Raw genomic sequence first — 13,028 nt, forward strand, 5'->3', positions numbered from 1 at the left:
ATGAAGCACAAGCTGGAATCAAGATTGCCTGGAGAAATGTCAATAACCTCAGATATGCAGATGACACCATCCTTATGGCAGAGAGCAGAAAACAAATAAAGAGCCTCTTGATGAAAGTGACAGAGGAGAGTGAAAAAGTTAGCGTAAAGCTCAATATAAAGAAAACTAAGATCATGGCATCTGGTCCCATCACTTCATGGCAAATAGATGGGGAAACAGTGATAGACTTTATTTTGGGGGGCTCCAAAATCACTGCAGATGGTGACTACAGTCATGAAATTAAAAGACAGTTTCTCCTTGGAAGAAAAGCTATGACGAACCTAGATAGCATATGAAAAAGCAGAGACTTTCCTTTGCCAACAAAGGTCCCTCTGGTCAAAGCTATGGTTTTTCCAGTAGTCACGTATGGATGTGAGATTAGGACTATAAAGGAATCTGAGTGTTGAAGAATTGGTGCTTCCGAAGTGTGATGTTGGAGAAGACTCTTGAGAGTCCCCTGGACTGCAAGGAGATCCAACCAGTCCATCCTAAAGGAAATCAGTCTTGAATATTCATTGGAAAGACTGATGCTGAAGGTGAAACTCCAATACTTTGGCCACCTGATGCAAAGAACTGACTCCTTTAAAAAGAACCTGATGCTAGGAAAGATTGAAGGCAGGTGGAAAAGGGGACGACAGAGGATGAGATGATTGGATGGTATCACCAGCTCAATGGATATGAGTTTAAGTTCCAGGAGTTGGTAATGGACAGGGAGGCCTAGCGTGCTGCAGTCCATGGGGTGGCAAAGAATCAGACACGAATGAGCTACTGAACTGAACTGAACTGAAGAGTTAATGATTGAGAAATGTTAGGATGTAGAAACAAAGAAGAGCTGTTGGACTGGGGAACAGGTAACTATTTAAACCATAAATTTGCCACATAGAATCACTGAACTCTCAGTTCCCTGAAAGAAAGATATGCAGAAAGGCTTCATGCACATTCCTAGGTTGTTTTTATAGAAGTAGACGTTTTCCCCACTCTCCACATACACCAGATGAAAACTGCGACAGCAAATACACAGGCTCTAGACTGGTTTGAACCAGAAGGTTGATGATGCTGGCCTCCGATCATCTCACCACCAACCAATCAGAAGAAAGTCCAGGATCCCTGCTCCTTGAGCCATGACTACAAAACTGCTCACTGCTCCCTCCAGGTCATGTCACCGTCTCGAAGGCATTAGCTCGCTGTGGCAGCCTCTGCCTGGCCAAAAAATGAATGCTCCTCTTTCCTGCTTTACCCAAAATTCTGTCTCTGAGATTCAATTTGCTGTTGATGTACAGAAACTGGGTTTCAGCAACTCTACCTGAGCAGTGAGTAGTAGCTGTTGATAGATGCTGAGCAAGTAAGGTGACAAGTGTGGGAAGGCATGTGTTTTGGAACCATCCCTGAGAACATAGTAAGGAGAGTAGCAAGAGCGCAAAGAAAGAAAAGTCACAGCAGGCTTCAGGTTTCGGGTGAGAACTGGTGGCGACCTCGAGATGGTAGCAGTGAGGATGGACAGGAATATTTAGAAGGCAGAGGGGATAGAATTTCATGATTCCACTGAGTGGAGTGTGAAGAGCAAAGGGTAATCTCTATGCTGTTGATTTTGACGCTAAGTGAGTAGCGGTGACATTTGCATAGGAAAACGAACACCAGAGAGGTGATTACAGAGATAAGTGTAAATGTATTTTAAATATGCTGAGTTAAGGTGGTTTTGAAATGGAACTATTGAAGGTAGATCATAAAGAATAGGGTATAATGATCCAGAGCTCACTAAAAATATCTGGGCCATTATCACCATCCTCAATGCTGTGGATTACCATCACGTGCTAATTGGATCGTGAAGTTGATGCTCTCATCTAGGCCGTTTGCTGTTTGGTCGCTAAGTCATGTTGGACTCTTGTGACCCCATGGACTGTAGCTCTCTAGGCTCCTCTGTCCATGGCGTTTCCCAGGCAAGAATACTAGAGTGGGTTGCCATTTCCTTTCCCAGGGGATCTTTCAGACCCAGGGATCAAACCCACATCTCCTGCACTGGCAGGCAGATTCTTTACCACTGAGCCTCCAGGGAAGACCCTTCTCACCTAGGAATACAGTCCATAATTTAAACTTAAGGAAAAAAAAAAATCCACATTTGGTGAACAGAAAGTAAAAAAAGGAATTTTTAAAGTTATAGCAAAAGAGAGAGAAAGAGGTGATCTCAGTTAAATCTTCACTGAGTGTTGGGGCCATAAATATGATCCTGACATGTGAGTAACAGGACAATAAGTGTCTATATATTTTATTGATTTTTACCCATTCTAATAGGAGGGTAACGGTATATAATTGTGATTTTAATTTGCATTTATTTCATGAATAATAATGATGAACATCTTTTCATGTGCTCATTTACCATCTGTATCTCTATCTGAATTTTTTTTTAATTTTCAGAATTTAATATTTGAAATCCCTTTAGTCCTCTGAAAACAGTTAATTTCCTCATCTTTAAAATTATACACTAGGACCTACCTTTAATTTCTACTGACTTTTCTGACTAAACATAAAAACCTGCTCAAATCTTTCAAACCTTAAAAAATAATCTCATACACACACAAACAAACCACATGAGCTTCAGGGTGTTGACCTATCTCACTGTCATTTAATCTCCACAGTCAAAGTGCTTGACTATCCACATTTTTTGTCATCTTGTATAAGTTGAAGGTGTATACATGATGGTTTGACTTTCATACATCATGAAATGATTACTAGAGTAGGTATAGTGAACATCCATCATATTATATAGATACAAAAGAAAAAACAAGGAAAAATGTTTCTCTTGTGATGAGAACTCAGTGTTTACGCCCTTAACTTTTACATATAACATAAAGCAACATTAATTGTAATCATATTGTACATTACATCCTTAGTATTTTTTTATCTTGTAATTAAGTCTGTACCTCTGAACACCTTCAACCTATTCCCCCTCCCCTCATCCCTTGCCTCCGGTAAACACAAATTTGATCTTTACTGTGAGTTGATTTGTTTGCATTTTGGCAGCGGGTACAGTTGACATACAGCACCATGCTAGTTCCTGGTGGACAGCAAAGTGATTTGGTATTTCTATTCATTACAAAATGGTGGTAAATTACAGTAGCAAAACCAAAACCAAGTTATACGTGAAGAAACTATTTGGGCACAGAAACAAATAACAGACATATTCAGTTTTCAATCAATGTCTTCATTCATTCAACTGTCATGGAAATCATCAAGTAACAACAGAAATGATAAAAATCTCATGATTATTAGTGCTAGCAGTTTTTAATCCATTGTTACAAAAGATGGAAGCTCAGACACGCTCAGATTTGTAGACGGTTCTGCAGCCTGGCTTTATAGAAACACAAGATCAATGAGCACAAAATGTATGTGTTTGATATAGTAATCTTTTGTAGAGTGAAAGTTTTTGCTGTCAGTCTTTCAGATTATTTTGGTCTGCTTATCAGCATGTTTAAATATGCAAATGTTGATGCACATATAGTTAAATGTTCACTGTCTACCTTTGTCACTTTATTTCTTAGATATTTAAGTATCTTAAACTGTATTATCTTTGTAGGGTGTTCAGTTTTATAGTTGGGAATTGTTTTCCATACATTAAGAAAGGGCAAGACAGTGAATGGATGGTTGTAAGTCCCTGAGAAAAAGGAACTAAGTACGCACACATGAAATTCATGGCACAATTTTTATTATACGAGTTTCCCTGTCATCCATATTTACATCTTCACAGCTAAGAGAGCAACTCATATGTATAATAAAAAGATGATGCATGTCGTGTATTTTAATTTTCAAATGAGGTTTGTAATGCTCTCAGCCTGAATCTCCATAGTAATCTGAGATGGCAATCCAGTTCCATATAAATGCAAATTAACATTGTTTGTTTCAGCAAACCCTTGCATCTCAGATTAATCTAAATCTAAATCACATTATTCAGGTACCCGTTTCTCAATCTAAAAATCACTGGGAGATGTGAAGGAGAAATTCCTTATTTTCTTTTTTTGGTCAATAGTGACCATTCATTTTGAGGAGATAGAAGATAGTTCAAATTGAAATCCTCAGGAAGTTTAGAAGCTTTAAGTATATTTTTGAGAAGTAAAACATTCAGGATTAGGGGGTGGAGAAAAAGAAAACCTCTACATTATTGAAGAATGCCCAAATGCAATAGCTCAAGCAAAATATACTTTTCCCCCCCTCTCTTTCAAAGAATTGTCTAGTTCTCCATCCAAACAAAGATGAATTGAGTGAGTATGAAGTGTACAAGCAAATGAAGAGATGGCATCAGCACAGCCATTATTCCCGGAAAGAATGGGCCTGCCAGTCAAGTAATGCATGGTCGCCTTCAGTCTTCACTCAGGCTTACATCCACTGTACTTTAAGACTGACTTTTCTCTGTGGCAACATTCTTCTAAATGTTGTTTAACAAAACAAATAAAACAAGCTTTGTAAAATACCAGGAAATTTTTAAAAATGGGGACAAGAAAGAAATGGAGATTAAAAAGTAAAAGCACTTCTCAGAAGGATAAGACTCAGACTAGGTCTTAGAATTAAAATCTATCCTGGCGCCAAGCAATTTATATTTGACATTTAAAACTGTTCTTAGCTATGATATCAAGTTATGGTAATGAGGATGATGGTGATAATGACGATGGTGATGGTATTGGTGATGATAATGATGGTGGTGATGTTGATGGTGGTGGTGACAATCGTGGTATTTTAATACAAAGAAGTTTAGAAAATAAATTCCTTTTTTGCTAATTAAGATTCTAAAGTTAAATGTCTAGTTTTTTGAAACTGATGTTCAATCCCAAGCTTATACGATTCTAATTTATTTTCTATTGTTTTCTAAGTAGAAAGAAGTCAATTTATATTTAAGAAGTGATCTGAGTCTAACAGCAGAAAAATCCCAACACCCACGGAGACCCCATATCACTAAGGGCAAATTTACTTTGGAATACAATTTAAATAATTTAGCAGAAGCTCCCAAGCCACAGAAGTGAGATTTTTAGTGGCCCTTGCTGGTTTGGGGAATTTAATATGATCTCACATTTCTCTAAAATGTTTGATTAAAGTAGTCCAAAGACCACAGGATATGGGGAACAGATATGAGGCCTCCAGCACAATGACAATTTAACCCAATTTCCCTTCTGGAACACAAAGTACTAGGGCACATTGTGACACTTCAGTTCAGTTTAGTTCAGTCTCTGAGTTGTGTCCGACTCTTTGCAACCCCATGGACCATACAGTCCGTGGAATTCTCCAAACTAGAATACTGGAGCGAGTAGCTGTTCCCTTCTCCACTCAGTCATGGATCCCTTAAATCTTGCCCACTTGACTCCCTCTACCACTTTTCTGCTGGCAAAAGATTTCATTCCACAAATTGAGGCAGTATGTATTATAGATCTAACAAATCATCCCCCAAACATTGTGCTCCTCCATTGCTCTCTGCAGAGAGAGGGATCCTCTGTTATCCAGAAAATCAGTGAAAGAAACTGCTTCTTCCAGAAAAAGACATACATGTTTGCATATAATTATACTCAGTGAATTTGGAACAGGCTTTCGTTATTTATTCAGAGAAAGTGGGAAATAGAGAAAGGGAGAGTACAATATTTCTTACTGTTTAAAACACTTCATTTGTTTTTATATCAATATCAATATTAATTTAACTAGTTTCATGGATTTTATCCACTTCAGCAAATTTTGTAACTGAATTACCCCTCCAGTTGCTGTTTGACCATTATTTAAATTTTATTCAGTTAATATTTTTAAAGAAGGAAAGGTCAGAATTCCATCTGTTCAATTCTTTATAGTTTTTAACCTGTACAAAAGGCTAATCATTTTTTTCCTTAAGAAACTGATGAATTTTTAAGTTACTCAATCTTTCTTGTAAAGCTACCAAAAATTTTGTTCTGTTTCCCTCCTTTACACACCACATCTTGATAACCCTTCCCATATTTAAGTGTAACTTTTTGAATTCTACTTTGTCTTTATCAAGAGTCAAAGAAAAGAAAATTTTACCTTCTCAGTAGTGAATCAGAAATTGTGTCCTCAATCCTCAAAAGATGGAAAACACTCCAATTTCTTTGTATCATTAATTTAACTATGGACCTCAAATTTATGATATTAACAAAAGCTGTCTTACAACTCCTCTTTGCTTTGCATTCTCCTATGGATTCCGCATAGGACTTTCCTGGTGGCTCAGATGGTAAAGCGACTGCCTACAACGCGGGAGACCCAGGTTCGATCCCTGGGTCGGGAAGATCCCCTGGAGAAGGAAATGGCAACCCACTCCAGTATTCTTGCCTGGAAAATCCCATGGATGGAGGAGCCCCGTTGGCTACTGTCCATGGGGTCACAAAGAGTCGGACACGACTGAGCGACTTCACTATTACTATCACTATGGATTCCACATAATATATCAAGTTTCAGAATAAGTTTGGTTTAGCAGAACATTCTAACCAACCAGAGCATCTGGATTCCAGGCTCCTCTGGCTCATTTTGTTACTTTGCAAAATCATAGAATTGAATGGTCATTGAAATTTAAAGTAGGAAACACAGGTCTATGAATGATTATTTTATGTCTTACTGGACTTTCTCAGGAAGATCCTTTGTTAGAGCACATATGAGGTACAGGAATGCGTCAGGAGCTCATATGAGGTACACAATTGTTGACTGCACTATTCTAAGACACTAGGTGTCAAAGTGCCTTGTGAAAATTAGAAACAGGATGATTTTTCTTCAGTAATACATAAAAACTACTTTTTCTCAAGTTGGTGTCTGAAATTTCACATTTAGCATTTCTTTGGCAATGTAAACAATTTTGTTTGTGTTACATGAGACCTGAATCTAGGTCAAACTTGTTCACAATTCCATCACTACTGTCTACCCAGGGATAAATTTGGAAATTGATATTAACTTATTATATTACTATATTGACAAGTTTCTCAGACATTTATACATTTTTGTGAGTTGGTTTTGCCCAGTATTTTTTTTTTCTTGAAAACTTTTTATTTTTATTTTTTTGCTAGAGAATGAAAAATTTACAATCACAGGAGAATGAAGAAGATCCTTCAGCTTGTGCCTGGCACTTACACACACACACACACCCCCCCCACAGGAAGAAAAAAAACTCCAGCAGCCTTGTAAGTACATCGTCTACTTGGGGATTTTATAGGAGATACATATATGATAGTGCTCAAGCTAATAGAATTCTAGGAAAAATGAGAGACATTGAGGCTCATGAAATGTTTGATCATGTTTGGCCTGCCCTGCTCCCTCTTGCCATGTTATACATACGGAAGTAGATTTCAAGATAAAGATCTAAAGCCCAGAGGCTAATGTGGATATAGTTGTGAGTCAACTCTGGCCAATTTAGCTATATTTATGATGGATCAAGCATCCTTTCAAGAGAGACTCTGGTTACAAAGACATAGTTTTGTTTATAATGACTGTTTTCAGAGAATGAATGATTATACACTTGAGGTACAATGTCCTGGAAAATTTTCTCTGCTCAGTGAAGTGTGCTTAATATAGCAAATACATCTTGATTTTTCTCTATTCAAAAAAAAAAAAAAAATCAAGGGACTTTTAAAAAGTGTAAATCAGGCAAAGTGAATGAACCATGAAGAGATCAACCCTTCTTAACCTGCCGTTACCCTGATTCCCTGGTGGGAAAGGTGGATGGTGGTGTCTCCTTGATGTTCACCAGCTCTCACCACAGTTCCCTCTCAGCCTCAGCATTTTAAAGACCAGAGATGCCACAGATTTATCTTTGCCTTTCCATTTTGACAAATGTATTTCTCCTTTTTCACGCTGACACCTTCCTTAACTGATCTCTTTCTGTCTTTTCAAACTGACCGCCTGCATACTTTCAGTTCAGTTCAGTCGCTCAGTCGTGTCCGACTCTGTGACCCCATGAACTGCAGCATGCCAGCCCTCCCTGTCCATCACCATCTCCCGGAGTTCACTCAGACTCACGTCCATTAAGTCGGTGATGCCATCCAGCCATCCCATCCTCTGTTGTCCCCTTCTCCTCCTGCCCCCAATCCCTTCCAGCATCAGAATCTTTTCCAATGAGTCAACTATTCACATGAGGTGGCCAAAGTACTGGAGTTTCAGCTTCAGCATCATTCCTTCCAAAGAAATCCCAGGGCTGAGCTCCTTCAGAATGGACTGGTTGGATCTCCTTGCAGTCCAAGGGACTCTCAAGATTGAGTCTTCTCCAACACCACAGCTCGAAAGCATCAATTCTTCGGTGCTCAGCTTTCTTCACAGTCCAACTCTCACATCCATACATGATCACCGGAAAACCATAGTCTTGACTAGACGGAACTTTGTTGGCAAAGTAATGTCTCTGCTTTTCAATATGCTATCTAGGTTGGTCTTAACTTTTCTTCTAAGGAGTAAGCGTCTTTAATTTCATGGCTGCAGTCATCATCTGCAGTGATTTTGGAGCCTAAAAAAATAAAGTCTGACACTGTTTCCACTGTTTCTCCATCTATTTCCCATAAAGTGATGGGACCAGAGGCCATGATCTTCGTTTTCTGAATGTTGAGCTTTAAGCCAACTTTTTCACTCTCCTCTTTCACTTTCACCAAGAGGCTCTTTAGTTCCTCTTCACTTTCTGCCATAGGGTGGTGTCATCTGCATATCTGAGGTTATTGATATTTCTCCCAGCAATCTTGATTCCAGCTTGTGCTTCTTCCAGCCCAGTGTTTCTCATGATATACTCTTTATACAAGTTAAATAAGCAGGGTGACAATATATAGCCTATGTACTCCTTTTCCTATCTGGAACCAGTCTATTGTTCCATGTCCAGTTCTAACTGTTGCTTCCTGACCTGCATACAGATTTCTCAAGAGGCAGGTCAGATAGTCTGGTATTCCCATCTCTTTCAGAATTTTCCACAGTTGATTGTGATCCACACAGTCAAAGGCTTTGGCATAGTCAATAAAGCAGAAATACCTAAAATGTACACTATACACTGTCCCACTTCCCTATTTTAAATGAACAGATATGTAAATAAATACCTTTCAATGAAGCCCCTCACGAGCAGGACAAACGCTGAGCTGATACAGGCAGCACATGGCCACAGCATTCTCTTTCCATCACCATTTCCAGTTCACTGAACACGACGGCGCTGTTGAAGGATGAGTAGTCCATGTGCCATGCTAGCTCAAGGCTCTACAGTGGTTCTTACAGCTGATTGACTTTCTGAGTTTGGAGGGGGCTGGGATAAGCCATACATATATGACCAGGAGGAGGAGGAGGAGGAGACTCTGCTGGTGAGACTGGGTTTGGTAACTAAAACTAGTGACAGGAGGGTTTTTTGTTTTGTTTTGTTTTGTTTTCAGGATCTCTGGAACTGTGTATACTTCTGTCAAAATAAATGACCTCTGAACCCCCATCGTCTTGACTCTTTTTCCAAAATCTATGCCTAACAAAAGGATGGAGAGAATGTGTTTCACTTAGGTTCAAGAATCTCCTTTCCCATTTCTCTTTGGGTACAGACTTTGGGTTCAGACCTTGAGTGGTGAAAACCCATACTTCCTGCATGTTTAAGTGAGTGGCTAGAATATGAGTCTGAAATAGAATCTGAAAGATCTCTTCTTGTAGAGAAGAAGGTACATTAGCATCGGTTTTCTCATCTTAATAAATAAATACCTAAATGTATGACAAGATAGTTTTGCATTCCTTCCACATCATTTGCCTTTACTTTAGAGTAAGCTTCCTGGTAGAGAAGATTTAACTGGTTTTACACAAATTTTCATTATTCATTTATTTGAAACAATTGTTAAATAATTATGGTGCGTGGTGGTTTAGTCGCTTAGCCATGTCCAAATCTTTGTGACCCCATGGACTGTTGACTGCCAGGCTCCTCTGTCCATGGGATTTCCCAGGCAAGAATACTGGAGTGGGGTGCCGTTTCCTACTCCAGGGAGTCTTCCCAACGAAAGGATTGAACCAGCATCTCTTGCATTGCTGGAGGAGGAGACTCTGCTGGTGAGACTCGGTGGTGGTCTTTGCATTGCCAGTGGTCTTCAGCATTGCATGTGGATTCTTCACCACTGAGCCACCAGGAAAGCCCTACTGAATAATTAAAATGTACCAAAAATTAAGAAGGAAGAATCAAGTAAATCCATGGGTTCACCTATGTTACCTTCTAGTATTAGCCAGCCACTTACAAAGAAAATGAGGGTAGGGATGAACTGGGAAAGGGTAACCCACACTAACTTTTCTATCAATTCTACCTTACTTATCAGTCAAAGGTAGAAAATGTCCACAAAATTTGAATATTGCAAGATGTTAGATAAAAATAGTGATGTTACTTTTGCACATTGTTTATACTATTCTGGCAAGAGTGAAATACACATGCAAGCCACAAGCCTCAAAATAGAAACTGTATAATTTTGGTGAGTCTGTGTACTACTTAATGTTCATTTTTTCACTTGACACCATTCTTGTTCAATATAAATATGAATATAAAGCAAATTTATATTAATTATTTTAAAATTTTAAGTGTAAATGACTAAAATAGCTAATGAAACAAAGTGCCATGACTAACAAAGAGAAATGGTGCAGAAAAAAAGGGGGAGGGAGAAGTTTTACTTCTTAGCACCATTTCCTCCTTCTGAACATTTCTGAACAAAAGCCCCACATTTTAATTTTGTGCTGGGTCTCACAAATTATGGAGCTGACATTGCCTCGAGTCTGTCCTTGGGAGGCAAGTTCAGATTTTTTTTAAAGACAGAGAGAATTAAGTCTAATTTCCAAGTATGTTGAAAATATGTAATATGGACTATAGCAATAGAAAATACTAGCCTGAAGCTATAAACAGAGTATCGGCTACCATGTGTATTTCTTGTTGAATTCATTTACTATTTGGATAATGTAAAATTGACCTTGTCAGCCAAGTAGAATTAGGAATTTTGATTATCTAAATTTAATGATGAGTTTAATTATTCAAATGATGCTAAGAATATGTAACAGTAGAATTCAATTCCAAATAATAAGTTATGGAACAGTTAACTAATTCAAACCAAGTGATTCAAATCAAGTGTATTTTTGCCGTTAGTATTATTTACAGATAAAATAATCTGATATATCTAATTTTTCTTTTATATTTATTTACTTAACTTTGGCTGTTCTGCATGCTTTGCAGGATGTTAGTTCCCTGACCAGAGATTGAACCCAGGCACCTAGCAATGGAAGCATGAAGTCCTAACCACTGGACAGCCAGGGAAGTCCCTCTTCTTTTTAACACTTGAGGATGAGAATAATTTTCTTACAGTTGTATATATGTGCTTATATAAATATAATTTATTATATATATACATACATAAATACTTGCATATCTATATTAAATATCAATATTAAAGTTTTAGTTTTCTAAACATTTTATATACTTTAGTGTATGCAGTAAAATATCAATATACTGAATTTTACTCTGACTTGTGAATTATCAACAAGGAAAATATCCATGGAATCAATTCATTAAGTTCCACATTTTGTGCATGAGGAAATTAAAGAACAGAATGGTCAAATGACTCAGGATCATGGAGTTGCTAGGAACTGGGGCTAGAAACCAATTATCAGTTCTGGAGAAAGAATCATTGTTTCATGCTGTTCTCCTTAGAAAAGGCTTTGGAAAGAATTGAAATTCAATATAGATTTTGAGTGTCTCCACTTTTGGAGTCTTAAAGGTTATGAGATTAGATGCTAGCTAAGAGTAGGGATCAATAGAGCTTACAGCCGGTAGGACAGGAAATAAATAATGGAGAACTAGTGAACATTGACTTCACTGAGAATGTATTTGCTCATATTTATGCATCCTCACTTGTGCTTACAAAGAGATGAGCAAAAAGATAGACACAAAGAGTAAGAATATCAGACTGGACAGTGATTATCCTAATTCTACTCTCTGCAAATAGAATCTGCAAAGCCTTGCATTTCTAGTCAGTGTCATCATAGAAGCACCTCCTTAAATCAACAGCACAACATGTAATCAAACTATCATCAACATTATGTTTGCCCCAAAAAAGCTACTTATAAGGTCAGAGGAAAGAGATACATTAATGGAGTTGGCTTTACGAAAATAGGGAATAATCAGAATACTTGAATCTTGGAGTTTTCTGTTCTTAAATTTAACCGAGTTAACTGGAAATATTTTTAAATGTTTCCCTCATATGTGGGTACTTACAAAAGTAAAAGACTAGTTTACAGGGCAGTTACTAGTTAGATATACACCAAAATAAGTGCAAAAAATGTGCTATGCAGCTATATACATTGAGTGGTCCAAAAAGTTCATTTGGGTTTTTCCACAAGAGCTTACAGAAGATTCCAAATGAACTGTTTGGCTAACCCATTATATAATGTGTAAATGTTTAAATGCATATATCCATCAGGAAGCTTCCATAAGCCTCTTATCCTCCTCCATCAGAGGATAGACAGACTGAAAACCAAAAATCAGAGAAAACTAACCAGTCTAATCACATGGACCACAGGCATGTTTAACCCAATGAAACTATGAGTCATGCCGACTAAGGCCACCCAAGATGGACAGGTCATGATGGAGAGTTCTGACAGAATGTGGTCCACTGGAGAAGGGAATGGCAAACCACTTCAGTATTCTTGCCTTGAGAACCCCATGAACAGTATGAAAAGGTAGAAAGATAGGATGCTGAAAGATGAACTCCCCAGGTTGGTAGGTGCTCAGTATACTACTGGAGATCAGTGGAGAAATAACTCCAGAAAGAATGAAGAGACAGAGCCAAAGCAAAAACAACACCCAGCTGTGGATGTGACTGGTGATGGAGGCAAGGTCCAATGCTGTAAAGAGCAACATTGATAGGAACCTGGAATGTTAGGTCCATGAATCAAGGCAAATTGAAAGTGCTCATACAGGAGATGGCAAGAGTGAACATTGACATTTTAGGAATCAGCAAACTATATGCCAAAACCAATACAGAACTGTAAAGTAA

The sequence above is a fragment of the Oryx dammah genome, unplaced genomic scaffold (assembly GCF_014754425.2).
Source record: "Oryx dammah isolate SB20612 unplaced genomic scaffold, SCBI_Odam_1.1 HiC_scaffold_22, whole genome shotgun sequence".
Classification (NCBI taxonomy): Eukaryota; Metazoa; Chordata; class Mammalia; order Artiodactyla; family Bovidae; genus Oryx; species Oryx dammah.